This window comes from Magallana gigas, chromosome 9 (assembly GCF_963853765.1).
Source record: "Magallana gigas chromosome 9, xbMagGiga1.1, whole genome shotgun sequence".
NCBI lineage: Eukaryota > Metazoa > Mollusca > Bivalvia > Ostreida > Ostreidae > Magallana > Magallana gigas.
In genome coordinates, this window is record NC_088861.1 from 39,019,180 (window position 1) to 39,039,075 (window position 19,896).

General features: G+C 32.2%; 2 long non-coding RNA genes across 2 annotated transcripts; both read left to right on the top strand.

Annotated features, from left to right (window-relative positions):
• The first annotated feature begins 6,012 nt into the window (after positions 1-6,012).
• On the top strand, positions 6,013-9,710 carry LOC117691768 (uncharacterized). Its single transcript, XR_004603418.2, has 3 exons — positions 6,013-6,409; positions 8,668-8,726; positions 9,228-9,710. It is a non-coding gene; the product is annotated as an uncharacterized lncRNA (long non-coding RNA).
• A 7,695-nt stretch (positions 9,711-17,405) lies between these two features.
• Positions 17,406-18,064, top strand: LOC136271302 (uncharacterized). The gene is made up of 3 exons (XR_010709218.1): positions 17,406-17,645; positions 17,747-17,805; positions 17,923-18,064. It is a non-coding gene; the product is annotated as an uncharacterized lncRNA (long non-coding RNA).
• Positions 18,065-19,896: the final 1,832 nt, after the last annotated feature.

Consider the following 19,896-nt stretch of genomic DNA (forward strand, 5'->3'; position numbering starts at 1 on the left):
AAATATGTTCAACCTCAAATGACTGTGTACCTACAGCTTTCAACAAATGAAATTCTGAACTATGTGGTATTTTGTTTACATATCGTTTTATATATCGTTTTCCTGTTTCATACTTTTAAAAACCAAACATGCTGTGAACATTTAATAACTAGATGCTGTCATTAGACAGTAATACCCGCACTAAGTGTTTGCCCCTAAATAACACTGTTTTGTACTAGTTTAATTAAAAATGAAGGCCACATGCAAGTTCCGGTAATACATTTAAAAATTATAATTTTCATAACTGAAGGATGAGATCCCTTCCCATATGATAATAACACATGAGCAGCACTTTATGTGCAATTTGGGGTTGAACTTTTTGCATGTGAATTTTAAGTTAATCAATAATTCTAACTTTTCATGTCATAGAATGTATACTGGTATATATAATTATTACAAACAAAATTGAATTATGTCCGCTCTCCGCGGCGATTGCCGGCTTAAGATTTTCTTCTGTGTGCCTACATGTACATAATCGTGTGCACAGATTTAGAAAAGGGGTGGGAGTGATGGGTCCAGACCCTCCCCCCCAATAAAAATTCATTTAAATCAAAAGTAAAATGACCAAAAATACACCTCAGACTCCAATGCCCTTACAGAAATGTAACTGCTCTAACCCGTAAGGTAACATTATTTTGGGGGGAAATATTATATTTATACTTTATTGTCTATTTCAATAAGAAGTATACATCACAATATGCAGGTGTCCTGCACCACCTTAAAGCTATTATTTTCCTCATAAAATAGTGCAAGGGGTTTTGAAGAATAGGTTATTAAAATACATGCATGTTACAAATAACTGATCTACTGATCTTTTTCTGGAGTTATGTACACAATAATTTAACACAGGTCTACAGGTCTCAATTGCAGATACTAGTTTTACCCAGCTCTTCAATTATATAGGTTTCAGGTGGTATACATACATGTATGTGTTTATCATATGCAAAAAAGGTTTTGAAGAATAGGTCATAAAAATACATGCATGTTACAAATAACTGATCGTTGTCTGAAGTTATGTACACAACACAGGTCTACAGGTCTCAATTGCTGGTACTAGTTTTACCCAGCTCTTCGATTAGATGTACATACATGTATGTGTTTTTCAAATGCAGAAGAAAAGGATTAGTTAACAAGCATAAACATTTTCTTTTTTGGTGATCAGCTAAAGGGATTCATATTGTGCTCTAATTGGATTATCATTATGATGTTGACCAATATAGGTATGCATAATACATGTATAGTGAGTATTATAGTAGCACAATATTCTGAGACACCGGTATGTACATAAGTATTACTTTCACTTTCTAAATAAGTGATCTCCCTTTGCTAGCATACCGTATCATCATCTTTAAATATTTAGATACGTTTATCTTCGTCACCTATCCTATCGCATTTGTAAAGTTTCTGTCATTTTAATTGCAAAAGTTATTTTTTCATTTGACAGACTTACAGTATTGAGTTGACCCCATATTGACCCTGTAACAATTTCGTATTAAATTTGTGTATTTCATGTATAAGTAAGTGTACAGACTTATCATTTTTATATGAGTTATAATCGGAAGGAATGGGTCTTTCTTTCTTAATGTATTACAATGCATCAAATACAATGTAGGCCATGACCCTATGGGGTTGTTCTAACCCCATGAAATAGGAAAATACAAAATATCTTCTTATGTCATTATGATGCATCAAATGGTGTAAAGTACATGACCCCAGGTGTTGTCTTTAACCCCCCCCCCCCTTCCCTTATGAAATAGGAAATGATGATACACTGTGTATTTTGATAACTTTTGAGATCCTCATCCCTAAACCATAAACCTTTATTCTAACTTGCTTTTTGTGTCATTGCACATCAAATTGTATATAGATTATGCCCTGACCCTGACATTCTAGAACTAGAAATAATAATGTATTTTATCTTATTCATATGTTAGTGTTTGATCCATGTGGGTAATTCCTAGCCGATGACACTGCTTTGTTTAGGAGACTTAACAATTGCCCCAAATAGGGGAATACCGGTACACACGCAAACAACATTTTGTTTATAAATCTCAAAAATTAAATTAAGCAATTTCAAAAATGTTAATGTGCATTAGGAGAGAAAATGCAAACTTTAAACTTTATTCTAACTTGCTTTTTGTGTCATTGCACATCAAATTGTATATAGATTTTGCCCTGACCCTGACATTCTAGAACTAGAAATAATAATGTATTTTATCTTATTCATATGTTAGTGTTTGATCCATGTGGGTAATTCCTAGCCGATGACACTGCTTTGTTTAGGAGACTTAACAATTGCCCCAAATAGGGGAATACCGGTACACACGCAAATAACATTTTGTTTATAAATCTCAAAAATTAAATTAAGCAATTTCAAAAATGTTAATGTGCATTAGGAGAGAAAATGCAATCCAGAAATGATTTAAAATTTACTACTGTACACATGTAAGAATGTAAGCAGATTAAATCTTTAGAACCAGGTTTGATTGGGGTGTGTGTGGATGTGGAGTATAAATATTTATAATTTGAATCATTTATTGTTATTAATTTTAACTTGTTGATGAATATTAGTTATTGATCCCAAGGTAGAAATATGACATCTGATCATATCTCAATAGATAATTTGTCAATTATGCAAGGTGAAATCTGTTGGTTTTTTAAGAATAACATTTTTTACCAGTTTATAAAACTTTTTAGACCCCAAATTATATTTTGATTTTAATAGATCATTCAAAAATGAAGAATAGTGTAAATGTAAGGTTATTTTCATTTTAAGCATAAATAAATGCAAGTTTTTTTTAGATTTCATTTTATCTATATATAGTTTGAGGAGGAATACATGCTCGGATCCAAAAAAAATTTCCAGGGGAAGGGGGGGGGGCAGTTTAAATTTGAGTTTGTTTGGGGGTGGGGGTTCCAAGTCATATCTTTGACAATTTTTTGTTGTAATTTAAAATACGTAGGCCATACTACAGTCATGAACATGGATAGTATAGAACAAAATACAAACTAATACATGTATATATACATATGAAGTATTAGAAAACATAGAGGATATATCTATATATCTGGGTTCTTAAATTGAATCATATATTATGTACATATATTATTGTTTCTTTGTTCAAGGCATTTCAGATGGTATGTAGGTCATGATCCCAAGTGCTCTTCCTGAAATTATCAAATATCATAAAAACCATAGATTCTCACCTTAATCAAAAATATTATTCCTCCTTTGGTCATGGTGCATCATATCATTATGGTATATAATTCATGACCCTAAGGGGTCATCCTGACCCCCTAGAATCAGAAATTGTCAATTATCTTAAAATTATTGATGTTTGATGATCCTATGTCTATTTAATCTTTATTATTAAGTCTCCCAAATGAAATTTGGAGACGTATTGTTTTTGTACGGTTCTTATTACACATATCATTATTCTTTTTCTTCTTTTCCGCTCTGAAATTGTTTCTCAGAGATGGCTGAACAGAATTGTACAAAACCCTAGGATACAATAGGCCTGCATATATAGTTGTGCACCTTAGTTTGATTTTTCTCTTTTGGGGTTAGACAACCACTTTTCGGTGCGGGGAAGGGGTCAAACGGGTGTGGGGTCTAATATTGAACCTTATGGGAAGAATCCTAGACTCTATTGAAAACGGACAAAGATATAGGGTTTTCATAATCTTATATTCCTGTTCCTTATATCAAGGGGCATCAAATGTTATGTAGGTCATGGGCCCTGTGCGTGGTCCTGATCCCCCTCGAACAGCAAGTCCCTTAATATCTTCAAAACAGTTGAGATCCCCACCCTTAAACCATATATATTCTTGTTCCTTGTGTCGAGGAGCATCAAACGGTATGTAGGTCATGGGCCCCGGGAATGGTCGTGACCCTCCTCGAACAGGAAGTGCACAAATATCTCGAAAACGGTTGAGATCCCCACCCCTTAAATTATATATATTCTTGATCCTTTAAGGTAAAGGTCATCAAACGGTATGTAGGTAATGGGCTTCAGGGTTAAATTTAATTTTTCAAAACCGAAATGCACTATAGAACAGTCCCTATCATATCCCAAAATAAGATGTGTCTATCCATTTATACATAAGAGGAGTTCTAGGATCTTCGGTTTTTTTGTGATAAACGTCAATTTTTTGCTACTATTTGACTCCCTGGGCGAAATTTAAATTTACTACACATCTATAGAACAGTCCCTATCATATTCCAAGATATGATGAGTCTATCCATTAAATCATAAGAGGAGTTCTGGGATCTATGGGTTTTTTTGAGGGATAAACGTCAATATTTTGCTACTATTTGACTCCCTGGATGAAATTTAAATTTTTAAAACCTTATTGCATATCTATAGGACAGCCCCAATTATATCCCAAGAGATGACGTAGCTACTCCAAAAGTTGTAAGAGGAGTTTTAGGAACCATACTTTCTTGGCAAAAAAACCCGCCATTTTTTGTTGCCCACTAATCCTTGAATAAAAAAAAAATTCTGGAACCTGATCACACTTCAAAATGACACTACCAATGATATTCTAGAAGATCATTTGGCTACTGCCAAAATAAAATGACGTTTTTGAAACCAGTTTTTTGTAAAAAAAAAAAAAAAAAAAAAAAAAAACAACAAAAAACACGTCATTTTTCAGCCATTAAATGACCCCCAGGACAAAATTAAAAATTCCGAAACCTTATTGCGCATCTATAGGATACCCTAAAACATTTTCCAAGAGGTGATTTGTCTACTGTTGAAAATGTAGGAGGAGTTCGAGGAAGAAGGATTTTTTGTGAAAAAAGTCATTTTTTTACAAATTATTTGACCCCCAGGACTACCAGAGAATTTTTGAAACCATTTTACGATACAACATGACACCCCAAATCAAACTCCAAGAGTTCAGTTTGCTGGTTTATAAGATGTAAGAGCAGTTTAAAAACACATATAGTAAAGCTTGTTTAGTCACAATATATCGGCTCTTTTTACCCACATTTTAAGACCCACTTGCGGCAGCTTTGGGTAAGTTTTATATTTTTTTTATTATGAATAAAATAAATTGAGTGGGTCGCCCTAAATATATTTAGACATATGTATGCAAAGAAACGGCAACGACTTGTTAACACACATGTACGTTTACTTCGCTCTCTCGGGGCAATATGTAAAGAAGACGGGAACAATAATAATTATTAATTTAGTGAATTTATGCATAATGATTTTGGTTGATAGAACTACTTTGAGAGTCGTTTGTTTGTAATCAATCTCAAAACATTGATATCATTTAATATTGTGCCTTACAACACTGTCGGAGAGGGGTACGTCGTATAGCTGTCATTTATCAAAACGGACAAGTTTGCGCATAGAATAAGGAAATAATTATACATCTGGATCGATGTCGAACGCTGGATTAATTGTGATTTTATCTTTTGCTTTTCATTTCCTTGTCCGTATTAAAATAATTCCAATCAATGAACAAAACTACATAAAGGGAAATAAACAATAACACTTATTTTTGCCTGAAGGCCCATATACGAACGAGATATATATGGCCTGAAGCACCTTTAACGTGTCTATTTCCAAAAAATATAAAATTAAGCTATATTAAGAATGTCGACCGGGAGTAAGATTGGAAGAGTTCTTAGAGGATTTACACACATTCTCAAATGTGGTTATCATAAACAACATTAATAAATACTGACAGTAATCTTATTAATGTTTTAAACCTAAAGATCCTCGTTAATGACCGTGGTAGAGTTTTTCTCTGTAGTTGACTTCTATAATTTGATGTACAGCAAGCTAGTAAATGCAGTATTTGCCAGAGTTAGGTATGAAAATATTAAATCCTTGAAAACTATAGTCCTTTTTATCATGCATATTGATGACCATTTCATTGTAAACCAACGCTGTCAGAATCCTATGTTTAAGGAAATTGGAGTTATAACTTCAATGCATCTTCCATAATGACGTGCGCGTGAATGTCCTTTGCCAGTGTACTTCCTCAAATCAAAAGTTATGTTATTGCTAACGCATTTCCTTAAAATGATATCCTTTATTACATCGCTTGAAAAACATGCACGTTTCATATCAGGAAATGCAAAAATAATGAGAAGGAAACAAAAGACATGCGAACTAAGTTCAAAATATATGACTTGTGAGAAAATGGCTTAGAGAAATGTTTTATTCTCTGATTCAATACTCTATAGTACAACATTTTAAAATGAACAATTCTGGGGAAAAAAAGTTAAATGTGTCTAAATAACGTCAGAGGCCATGTTTGAAAAGATCCACAATACAAGCTTCAGACTCATCGTCGTACAGATCCTGGCATTTGGAATACGACACTCATTTGAAGACATTCCTAGATGTGTAGGGTGAGGGTTGTTTGTTTCCTTTTGTTCAGTTTTGTCTTTGTTTTGTTTATTTTTGTTTATTATATATTTCCTTGTTTTGTTTTTTGATAACCATAAAAGTCTTTAACCTGCCATTTGCTATTAATGTTGTTTTTGTCTCAAAAGGATTAAAACAAATATTCTTTTTATTTAATAAAAACTTTTGAAGCAATCCAGACTTACTTTTATGTGTTGAATTTGTAAGGAGACCTCTACAGTGACACCAACAATGTAATATCATTTAAATCATCCCCAGTTAGTTTAAAGTTGTCAACTTAGCTAAATGAATCGTTAAACATGTACGTAGCTAAACAGCTTCATGTACGTCTTGATTTGTAATAGACATTGGAACGCCGTTGATGGATATAATAAGCAACGGTGCTTTTGAGTTTTTTTTAAGTGCAGATTATGATAATGGTGCCTATTCCTAAACTGTAAATTTAATTGTCCGAGGCAAACTATTCTAAACTGCTTCTCTATTCATTATTTAGTTTTCAAACTAATCTAAAAAAGAATAAATGTTTGATATTGGATATGTACATATGATAGATAAATAAAATGTATATTAAGAATGTATAAAAGACTGCATATGCTGTCAACTACATACCTGAGTAGATTCCATCTTACAAATGTAACTAAGTCAGCAGTTCTAATTGTAGGTTAGAACTCTTACCGTCATTTATAGAAAAAAATGTCGATTCTTTAGAATGCATCTCACCAAGGGTACCGTTTCCATACCATTTGGTTTCTTTTCTTTTTTCATAAACACACCTGCCACTTCGTTAAAAAGACTATGTATTTCAACATGCACATGAAGCTTATATTTAGATATATCTTCCTTTAACACACTTTACCTTTATACTAGAAAAAGTTACAAGAGAAAATAATTTCTCAATTAAACCAAGATTAAGGATTAAACCAGTTAAAAATCTGACGAGTTATATATCCGGGGATTCTCGGGACTTCTTGTACAATTATTTTTGGTATTATTATATGTGTATATTTCTTATCGTTTGATTTTCGAACAAAAATAAAAAGAATTTTTTTGTTTACTTAAGTCAAGATTTTGATTATAATTGACAGTTTGTTATTTTTATTTTGAATCATAGATTTACGCTACATTTAAAGTTTTGTAACTTCTTAAGAAATATAGAGACATATTATGAAAGAACCTATATTTCCCCTTTTCCATGTATTCAATCACGTCAAATAATATTGTGTACCAAGCTTTGACTTTAGTCAAATACTGCATCATAACTTGGGCCTGAAGCAATAGAAATGGCGTTTTTTAAGAAAACAACAAAAATAAATGCACTTTTGTCAAAGTTCAGGCATTTTTGGGACTTGATTTTAATCAACACTCCTATGCAGTTACTCTGGCAAACCGAAAGTGAACAGTGTCTGGACCTAAGCACAAATCATCACCGCTGACAAGACGTAGATCTTAAAAATAATAGATAAATTCGGTGTACTGTATACTGTATCATTGTTTTGCAAAAGAAAAGTATCTATAAATACCTTGAAAATAGTCAGATTTTATATAGTACGAACAATTCAAATGTGTTTTGTAGTTGCATGTATTCCTACGCTAGAGTTCAATATAGTCTCGTTCAACCAGACACTCGGCTGTCTCCGTAAATCTCCGACAAGCAGAGAGTCGCTCTTGGTAGTCGGAGATTAACGGAGACAGCTGAGCGTCTGGTTGAACGAGACTAGAGTTCAATATTGCTTGGATCCAGACGTGTACAATTTTTAGAAACATTTCAATTACTGATACACAGTTTGATGGAATTATTTCTTTCTTTGAATATTACACAACATGATTCATATGAGGTTTTCTCGAAATTCTTGTCGGAAAAGTTTGAGAATTCATATTATAAAAATTTGCATAACATATCGTTGATTTTAAGATTGATAATACTCAATAAAATCAACTCCCGACAGTACTTCAGTACTTTGATTATTATCTATAAGTATGTTTGAACGATTATTGGTGATGCCAATAACAACTTTAAACAGTGTATAATGATGCTTTAGCAAAAGATGGTAGAGAATTTTAAAAAAAACCTCATAGGATTCATGTAAATTCTTTATTTAATCTTCGTAACGTATACATCTTTTTATGTACGCTAGACATTCAATTACCCCTGTTCTACGACTATTTAATAAGAGACAAGAAGAGGGAGTGTTTTGTCGTGTTCTTTTTGTTTACATATTTAATTTACATTGAACTTTTGCAGATATCCGTTTGAGTGTTGTCCTGGCTACATGTGGAATTATAGAAACAATATATGCGAACGTAAGTCTGGTCTGAATTAACTCAATACATTTACTGCAAACCAAATAAGTAGCGATCCTGAAATCATTAAACAACAAAAATTGGTTGTATGTGTTATTATTCACCTATTGTGTGAACTGTTTTACCATAATAATCAACTACAGCGATGTCGTCCATGATATGCAGATCCATAGCAACATTCTTTTTTTTTGATCATTTTTAATTCGGTACACAGAAATTTACAGAAGTATACAATTACTGATATTTCATTTTTACATTAATGTAATCTGACTCCAGTAGCCTGAATGACTGCATGTTTGTTTGAGCTGTTCAAATTTACGCAAACCGTTCACGCTGTATTTATTTATTGAATTAAGAAAAGAAATAAGACAGTTTTAGAGAGGACGGCAATATGCAGTAGAACAATTTTTCAAAAAATATTCAGACCTACCCTAAATTGTTACTTATTGTGTACTTTTTATACACAAGCACCAATATTGGTATATTTTTATTGTTTTGCAGAATGCATGGCAGGTTACATCGGAAGAAACTGTACAAGTAAATGTCCCTTTCCTTATTACGGAGTAGAATGTCAACAGAAATGTAACTGTAACCAGTCGTTATGTAATATATCCACTGGATGTATAGCGGCTGCAATGCCTTCTGGTGTCGGTACATGTAAGTACTGTGATCTTAGTAGATGTGTACTTACAATGTTTTGTGTTCTTGTGCTTGCGCCAAGGGTGCATTTTTTCACCTGAGTGAAGTTTCAAAAAGAAAAAACAAAATTGAAATAGGCTTATGGCGGCAAAATTAAATATCTTAACTCTAAAGTGAGACAAATTAAAATTGTACGTGTTATGGTCTATATTTGACTATTTAAAAACATGAGACTTCAAGTGTGAAACTCCTGCACAGTGCATACTACATAATTGTTTTGTTCTTTATTTTCATTATGTTCAACAATAAACAATTTTAGACAACTAACTTTTTTCTTACATACAGTTAGGATTATGTTTATACAATGCTAATATTTAATTTTACAGTTAAAATGTTTTTAAAATGAATTTTCTACACGAAATCTGGACATGCTTTTCCATATTGACACGGATTTGATTTAAAAAAAAAAAAGAACTGAATTTCATTTGTATGCACCATGTGCGGATTGTCGTTAAATGTAGAATTAAGAAGTCGCATTTATAAATTTTGGAATTCCATAACTGGTCTTAACACTATATAGAACCTTCACTGCAAACAATGCCGATAGCAGATATGTGAAGCAGCCAAGTTAGACCTTTCCTACAGTTATGTAGATGTCTATCGAAGCATCAATTACTGAAAAATCAAAAATATTAAAATTCAGTTCATCTTTAAATGTACGTTTAGCTTGCACTTAACCGAAATGTAAGGCAGAAATCGTTGTTGAAAAACGATAAATCACATGATTTCATATTTCATAACATAGATAGTTATTGATACAGGTACATGATTTATGACATTACACATTTAAATAGCAAATGAATATAAACGTAATCATATTTTGATACCACTTTTTTTTTTTTAAATATCAGTATGTGATTTTCGTTCCTTGTCTGTGTTGGCAAACAAAACATCAAACAAATTAATGGCTAGGGTTATAACTTGAGAGGAACCTTAATCGTGTTTTTTGTTATTGTTGACCGATGCAAGGTAGGTTGCCACTTTTAAAAAAAAAATATTATTAGCTTACAAGTTGTTTTTTTAGATTGAAGGAAAACATTGCTCGTACAATTATATTTGATTAGTTGTATTTTATTTTGCGAGTTATGTTACAGTTTTTATGAACCATGTATTCATTAGCTTTAATTATTAGATCGTGTACCGTTTGGTCAACTCCAAAAAGTTTGATTTGGAGATCTATATAGGTAAAATGAGCAGATAAAGAACATACATGTAAAAAGACAGAATTCAACATTGAATGGTAAGTGAGTACGATTTAAGTACATATCTTAAATTATCCTTTAACCTTTTTTACCACCGAATTAAAAGTGCTATAGAGCTATATTGGTCACCAATCCTAGTAAACATAACGACGAAACTCTGTGACTAGATTGACTTCATTATATAAGAATTTTAAAGATACATATATACATGTACGAAGCAGTTATATCGTAAAAAACTTATTCAGATTCTTATCTAATTATTTATCAGTTTTATTCTTGCATCTTCTATCGATCCTACCTGATCAGTGCTAGTTCAATAATCCTACCTGGTCAGTGCTAGTGCAATAATCCTACCTGATCAGTGCTAGTGCAATAATCCTACCTGATCAGTGCTAGTGCAATAATCCTACCGTGTCAGTGCAAGTGGAATAATCCTACCCGGTCAGTGCTAGTGCAATAATCCTACCTGATCAGTGCTAGTGCAATAATCCTACAGTCATTTCATGCATATCTTTTACAATTTAATGCTATGCTATGGTATGCGATTTTAATGATATGCTATGAGATTTGTATGCTATGCTATGAGATTTGTATCCTATGCTATGAGAAATTGAAATGAAGTGCTTAATGATATGGTATGCTATACCATGCTATGGTATGCTATGAGATTTGAACAAAAACGCCTCCATACACAGAAGAGTTCCACAGATTACGAAGTGAAATAATAAGAAGCCAAAGTTTACCACAAATCTATCATGTAAACATTATTTTTTTAAAATAAAAACATTTAAAACCGAGTTAAAATAATGTTGTATGCTATGCTATGGTATTCTATGGTATGATATGACGAATGCGATTCTATGAGATTGTATGCTATGGTATGAGATTCCAATGCTATGCTATGAGATTCCAATGCTATGCTATGAGATTTCAATGCTATGCTATGCTATGGTGTATGTTGTAAAAGATATCCTTGAACTGACTGTACCTGGTCAGTGCTAGTGCAATAATCCTACCTTGTCAGTGCAAGTGGAATAATCCTACCTGGTCTGTGCTAGTGCAATAATCCTACCTGGTCAGTGCTAGTGCAATTATCCGACCTGATCAGTTGTGCTCATAAAATAATCCTTCCTGGTCTGTGCTAGTGAAATAATCCTACCTGGTCTGTGCTAGTAAAAAAATCCTACCCGGTCAGTGCTAGTGAAAAAATCCTAACTGGTCAGTGCTAGTGATAAAAATCCTACCTGGTCAGTGCTAGTGCAATAATCCTAACTGGTCTGTGCTAGTAAAATAATCCTACCTGGTATGTGCTAGTGCAATAATCCTACCTGATCAGTGTTAGTGCAATAATCCTACCTGGTCAGTGCAAGTGGAATAATCCTACCTTGTCAGTGCAAGTGGAATAATCCTACCTGGTCAGTGCTAGTGCAATAATCCTACCTTGTCAGTGCAAGTGGAATAATCCTACCTGGTCAGTGCTAGTGCAATAATCCTACCTGATCAGTGCTAGTGCAATAATCCTACCTGGTCAGTGCTAGTGCAATAATCCTACCTTGTCAGTGCTAGTGGAATAATCCTACCTGGTCAGTGCTAGTGCAATAATCCTACCTGATCAGTGGTGCTCATGAAATAATCCTTCCTGGTCTGTGCTAGTTCAATAATCCTTCCTGGTCTGTGCTAGTTCAATAATCCTACCTGGTCAGTGCTAGTGAAAAAATCCTACCTGATCAGTGCTAGTGAAATTATCCTACCTGGTCAGTGCAAGTGCAATAATCCTACCTGGTCAGTGCTAGTGCAATAATCCTACCTGGTCAGTGCTTGTGCAATAATCCTAACTGGTCAGTGCTTGTGCAATAATCCTACCTGTAGATTTGATTCATAACAATCATATGAACAGAACGGTTATGTTTGGTCGAGTATACATTCACCATATTTCTTTAACAGAGTACTTTTGATCTTTTTATTTCATATTTTGTTAATTTTTCAAAATTTGTCCAATTGTGTCTGTAAAAAATGACGTTTATTCGTTAATATTTTTTTGTGAATGCAATGTTAATTTTCTGCATGCGTCATTGACTTTTCACAACTTTTTCTATTTATATATTGCCATTTATTTTGAAAAAAACTCAACCCCCATAAAAAAGTAAAAAAAAAAACACAACCCCAACCCCTAACCCCCCCCCCCCTTTCCAAAAAAAGACAAAACAAAACAAACAAACAAACAAGTACCTATCGTTTTAACGGTCGAAATGGAAAAAGGAAGTCTAACCAATCAGCTATATATTCAATTGTAAAATCGGCATTAGGTTTAGATTGAACAGTACACAGGAAATCAAGTGATACATACTTTTTCAGTGCTTTGAACGTTCTTTCAGTTATCTCAGCAGCTGAGTTTTTAGAATATCGTTCTTGGTAAGAATGCTATTCATTGTTTTTGTATGTTTGTTTTGTTGTTGTTTCTAGTTTAAAAGCAGGGCTTGGTTTAAATGGGTTCTTAAAGTTGGAAAAAAATCTCCAATATGCTTTTCCCTCGTTTTGAATGACAAACTTTTTATTACATGTTTTAAAATATCCGAAATAATGATTGTTTGAAAAATATTCCGGATATTCACGTCCTTTTAAAAAGTAGTACATAGTGTTTTTACAATTTGTTTCAAAGAACAAATTGAAAACTAAGTAGATATTGATTAATTGTTTTTGATCTATTGTAAATAAGTCAACCTTTTGTGAAGTCTGGAAACCTTAGTAATGACGGATGATATATTACAGTGCTATCATATTGAATTTTTAAAAATCATAAGTTTTAGATTTGAAATTTACATTAAGATAAAAATAGGAATGTCAATCTTGTATGATATTTTATTAATTTATCTACTTAATCAAACAGCTATGTACAGTTTTATAAATTTAGAAATATTTTAGTGCAACCAAAATGACTTTGTTTAATTGCAACTTCTTTTTACTTTTTAAGAGGAGCCAGTGGAATCTCAATACATAAGCATTCTTAACGGTTTTTTTTTTACCTGTTTTAGTAATTTCTGATAAGTCTATTATAGAAAACGTAATACATGTACCATGTTTGGAATTGAATTGCAACAAAGATTCATCTCTATCTGGGTAATATCAACAAAATCATTAATCACCTTAAGCAGGACTACTGAATCGCGAGGAACTTGTACAGAGTAAGAAATTAATCAATAGGAAATTTAAAAAAGAAGCAGTTGGCACAATATCAATTTTGCTTTTTTATTGTTAATATACTTGAAGGTTTTTACACTGTTTGTCTATTAACAGGAACATTGGCGGATGTTGTTTCGGTTATTTTAGGAGTTCAATGACCAACACGTGCAAGAGCTCGTTAAAATCATTTAAAGTATAAATTAGAATAATTGAATGTCTAAAACTTTATATTTGGTACAGTTGTTGAGATATAATGCATATACTTATAGTGAAGTTATGTACATTATTTTACAGAATGTATGCCAGGGTACACCGGACTCAATTGTTTACAAAATGTCCTTATCATACAGATGTCAGGGATATTGTGGCTGTAGCAATGACACATGCAATATGTTTTGGGATGTATAGAGATAACAACGAGTGCATGTATGTTCCTAGATATAAAGTTCTTTAATAAAAAAAAGATTAAAGCACTTATATGAAAGCGAACACTAAAAAAACCGCTTACAGAATGTTCCTGCTTTTTAGATTTTCAGAACCAGATTTGATTGGTAAAACTTCACCTGCATAAAAAAAAAAATAAGTAGCATTTGCTTGTTCAGCCTAATTGCATAATATACTTGTATAATCTAATCTAAGTAACTCTACAAATGTTTAATTTTTGATATATTTCATACGGCAGCAAATTGATTACGTTGACTTAAACGATAATTTTATTACATGAAATACAGATATCATCAACGGAATAATACAACCACGTACAAATATATTAAGGACATACTTTTAACCAATTAAGTAGAGGTCTCAATGACAAATTTGTTTTATATTTGCCTACAAATAAAATTCGAGTTATACAATTTCACTTGGGTCATTTACTAAATATAATATTAGATCCAATCCAATATTACAATACAGATAAGAAACAAAATCCATACCATCTTCAACATCTATCATACTACAGACTCCAGGCTTCACACCTTTATTAAGTAGGATCCATTACTCACCTGAATTTATCTGAGGGAAACAGACCGCTGGAGAACCCCGGCTTTTAGGAGTATACAATTTATTTCTTTGTACCTTTAGTGAGTCAGTACTGGAGCAGTATCTATGTATACAAGAACATCACTAAATTTTTACTCTTGAGACGATTTTTTAACTTTTGTATGAATGATGCATTTAACACATATTTTTCTTCGAATTCATTGTTTGTGTGTTAATTATTTATAAGAATAAGACCAAACGAAAAATAATTGCCTTGTTTTGTGTTGTAATGAGATATCACTTTGAATTTGAAAATAAAATATTGCATAAAACTCTTCATCCATACTACAGTAGGTAAATGTAACCATTTATCTCTTGTATGACACCACATACACCAAAACATTAATTACATATATTTACATTTTCCAGTGTCTTTGCCTGTGATAACACTACGTATCGATTTTGTACTATTAAACCCATAATACAAATGACGCCGAATTGAGGTGCCAGCTTGGTTTGCTTATTTACATTTTTATATTTAATCGTACGATGGCTTAAAATTATATAAATATAAGTAATAAGGAATCATTCTTTGAATATTATGAGGTGATAATTCCGGTCAGGGCGTGATCAAATCTATCATAAAGCCCTTCAATTTAATAAGGATAAGCATTTCTGATTGATTTTTATTGGTTTACTCATATAAATAAATGATATGAATAAGGTATAAATTAACATACAGCGCGCAGAATTCTTGACATTAAAGTTCAATATATATGTTTTCTCACAAGTTGCCATTAATATAGTTTTGACATTATGACCAAGATTTAAAAGTAAATTTATTGTTTTATCAAATGTCGAAAAAAATTGTATACACATTTATTTCAAAGCATTTTTAATAATAAAACGGCAAGATATGCATACCCTGGTTTGGTCAACTAAATGATAACTAAAAGGTGACTGACTTGCAAAGATCTGCCATTAAGTCACCATTCCATACTTTCATGTGATTGAATTGTAGAGTTTTATCCTATGAAATACAAAATAAACATTAAGAAATGTCACACTGCTCTTATTCAGATTCTTTAAAAACAATAAATCGCGAACAACCTTTTGAATCCAAAGATCAATGTTTACGTTGTAGCTGTTCTGCTTTTATATCTTGTTAAACTTAATCAACTTTTTGTAGTCTTTTATTAGTTATACATGTTCTTATAATACTAATTCTACAATGCTGATCGATGTAATTAAATTCAAATAATTTTTTTTATTTAATGCATAAAACATATGTTAACAATATTTTGTTTAATAATAACTAAAAAAGAAACTACTTGTCAAAGCAATGCGCTTTGATTTATACTTTTATATATCAGTTATGAGCTACCTCTATTCCATTACAAATCATAACGAACTACAAAAGCGCCGTTAGACGTACACATTATAGTCTATAAACATCCAGTATTAATCAGACCCAACCTAACTGAAAGTAAACCCCAACTAAACCTTATGTTTACTTTTGCGTTTACTTGCCGTTTACTCAGAGTTTATTAGAGAGGACCCAGAGTAAATCCAGAGTGGACACAGAGAGTAAACCCCATTTAGAAGTATGCCCCAGAAAGCAGACGCTATGTGTGCATTTGAAATATGCAAGGGACAAGAATAACAGGTAGTATGATGGTAAACCAACACATTTCTGTGTATAAAGTAGACCCCAAAAGCAAACCCAAAATAAACCCAGAGTAGACCCCGAGTACACGCAAATGTTCAAAACACAGACCCAGAGTTAACTTCAAGTAGACACTTTTCAAATTTTCAAAAAGCAAGACCGGAGTGAACCCAGAGTAGAAGCAAATTTTCAAAAAGTAGGCCCAGAATGAATCCCGAGTGGACGAAAATTTTCAAAACACGGACACATAATAAACTAGCTCCAAGTTAGTCCAAAAATGTAAATCTGGGGTTTAGTCGGGGCTTACTATGGTGATTGGTTTGTTTTGGTCGGTAATGACGTCTTACGTGTCATTCCGGAAGGTTTACATATACTTTCTAATTATAGATTGTAACCTAATTTTACGTTTTAAGGTAATTTTTTCAGCAATTTTAAAACAGTTTAAGAAGTAATTTTTGTTCACAATGATCAACAAAAAGCCTAATATGTTCCATAAATACTCTTTGTCTTTTTAAGTTTCTTTTTGAATTATAATAATAAGAAAATAGTATGTGTGTTTGCATAGACATACCAGGAAATAAAACATCAGTGTAAACGGAACTACAATGTATAATGTACCTCTTTAAGGTTCAAGTTAGAATTATGAAGTCATATGAAGTGTATTTTTCCTGTTATTGTTTATGCATGTAATAAGCAGAGAACAAAAACTTTAATGTAATTTTTGTTTAATTTTAGCAGATAACGCTACAATAAAATTCATAATATGTCTTAATTTTGTGATTTTTTATCGATTCATAACATTTTGTGATTGGCAAAAGATTAAGACACACCTCCGTTTCTTGAAACTATTAATATTTAACCAGATGCCGACGCAAACCCCTTTTATTGGATTTGACGAATTCATACAAAACTGAAAAGTAAAAAACATCCGTTTTGACGAATACAATTCTTTCTTTCAAATCGGCAATAAAGGAAGAGGGAAGTTTTACCTTCAGTACCACATTCATTACACTCCTGGTTTTCCAAACTGACTGTATTCATTAATACATTGCATTCGAGGAAAACGCAAATGATGTTGTTTTTTGTCAGTGATTTGTATTTCCAATCAAGATGCACATGTAGCTGGATGATATTATCATTTATTTTTTCCAAATTCAACTTTGTCGTTGTATCGCAGTCAATATGCAATGAGTAAGCCAATAGCTTTTTATTATTTTTTCTATAGATAATGACGAGGTGCTTTTTTACACTTCTTTTTTTATTTCTCTTTTTCTCTTTCTCTTTGAGTTTAGCACTATCGATGGGTGTTGTATAGGTTACTTTAGGAATCCCAAGAACAACATATGCGAGAGTAAGTTATTTTATCTAAACTTTAAAATATATCAGATATCATTTTTAAACGAATATATAAATTGCAGTTATTATCAACAAGTTTGATTTATTTATTACTTTGTATTTAAAATTTAAGAATGTATGCCTGGATACATTGGACTCAATTGTTCCGACAAATGCCCTTTTCCGTTCTACGGAGATAAATGTAAGGAACGGTGTCATTGCAGCAATGAGACATGTGATGTGTCTACAGGTTGTAGATATCTCACAACACTCACAGCTGTCACAACGGGTAAGTGATTCCGAATTATTAGTTGAATGACTGTTACAGATACGTAAAAATTATAGATAAGTATCTTTATTGCAATATTTTTTTACAATGTTTTGACGTTTTAAAGATAGGAATATGTCCAACTTTAAAATAAGATAATTATTAATAACTACAGTGGTAACAACGTTATTGTTGACAAGCCAATCGTGTTAAATAGTTCGTGTAACGTGGGTGATCGTTCGTGTAACGTGCGGGATCGTGCGTGTATCAGGAAAAATAGTTTGAGTTTTTTACCGTGCGTGTACGTGCGTGATCGTGCGGTTTTTTCGTTTTGTAACCTTTTTTACGGAATGTCAGGATTTATTCTTAAAACAACGACAAGTAGTTTTTGTAAAACAATGTGAATTTTACACTTTTTTTATAGAAGAACATTGACAGTTGTTAACATTCATCCTCTCTTTCGTAGTTAAATACATTTATCAAGTATTTCCACAGCTCATTCAATCCTTTGTTCGGTCGAGTTAGTTTTGCATAATGTTATAGTCAGCCTATATCAAGCATTCATTGTGTCTTGACACATAATTTTAATCATATTAGCAAGAGCGACACGTTGAATGAAAGCGGTCAAGCTTACCCACTCCCCGTTTTAAACTAAACGATTATCCCCAACGTTTTTCTTTCAAATGAGAATACTATACGCATTCCTATCTGGTTCATTGTGTAAACATTTGTTTGAAATAATTTTTTATAGACGCTTTGAAATTTAGAATAAATAGAAATAAAGCAATTATGTACTGTAAATAATGAAAATATTCAATGTGTAAAATCGAAATTCTATGGAACAAGGTAACAAATTTACCTCTATCCCGCATACTCAAATCGTACGTAAGGGAACTGGATTACATAAACAGTCAACTCGTATGTAAATATTTTCAAATAGGTAATGCATTATCCTCAATTCATTTACACTTAAGTTATTATTCGTTATGGAGACAAAAAATTAATTTGCGTATGAATCATATATTTTTTTTCTGTATGGATGTGTTTGTTTACTCGTAAAATATAAAACAGTGCATTGGTACTGTACATGCCGCTTTTCAATAAAACACAAACATAAAGCAATACAGATTAAAGCAATACGTTTTCTTAATTCTAATCCTAAAAATTAATTTTGATTTTGCGTGTTTAATGGTGTAGAATCGTTCGGTTGCGTGTTTTATCGTTTTTGTTCGTGTATCGTGAAAATTCAGTAAGTTAGTGATCGTCCGTGTATCGTGCGTGATCGTTCGTGTATCGTGCGTGATCGTTCGTGTATCAGAATCGTGCGTGTCGTTTGTCAACAATAACGTTGCTATCACTGTAGCACAAAATTATATATCATAATTCATAATATAAAAGTTTATTTTAGGGGCATGTTTAGGAACAAATAAACCAATTACAAAACAACCAAGAACAAATAAAATGTTGCTTCTCTTTATACGAATTATTGAATATACCGTATATCATATATTTTCCGCGTGTATCCCATTTCCGCTTTCTCCGCGACGATTTTCGAATCGCGGATAGAGTTTTAGCTTTCCTTATAGCGTAAACGGGTATGGTGAACTGCGTTCATCTGGTTTATTTTTTCTTATACGATATCGCAGCCAGAATGCTACCCAACATAAAGGTTAGAGAGAGAGAATAATTGTTAATGAGATGGCATTTTATACTGTAATTGGGCTATTTTTTTTTTTTTTTTATTTTTTTTTTTTTGCTTTTTTTTATTTTTTTTTTTATATATCTCAGAGAACTTGAAATAAAAGATATCACAGAGTCTGCGTCATCTGTTTTATATCT